General features: G+C 22.8%; 1 protein-coding gene across 4 annotated transcripts in view; it reads left to right on the forward strand.

The window, feature by feature from the left end:
• Nucleotides 1-241, forward strand: part of LOC108691713 (uncharacterized protein CG4449) — a 7,452-nt gene that overhangs the window by 1,293 nt on the left and 5,918 nt on the right. The window lies entirely within an intron of this gene.

Here is a 241-nt window from a genome sequence, read left to right on the forward strand (position 1 = left end):
AAATGGTTCAGTTTAAGTTATCTGTGTGTTAATTATTAAATTGTAAAATTAAAACAATAATTAAAGTGTCAAGAATTAAGAATGCAACAGCAAGTTGATCTAAGCTAATGTTTCAGTTTATACAGAAATATAAACAAACGGTTCGACCATTACATTCAGGCTATTATTTATGTCTCATAAAATTTTTTTCTAGTATCTATAATATTAATTTATTGAAAATAATCTGAATGTATTAATCAAA

Source organism: Atta colombica, unplaced genomic scaffold (genome assembly GCF_001594045.1).
Source record: "Atta colombica isolate Treedump-2 unplaced genomic scaffold, Acol1.0 scaffold106, whole genome shotgun sequence".
Taxonomy (NCBI): domain Eukaryota; kingdom Metazoa; phylum Arthropoda; class Insecta; order Hymenoptera; family Formicidae; genus Atta; species Atta colombica.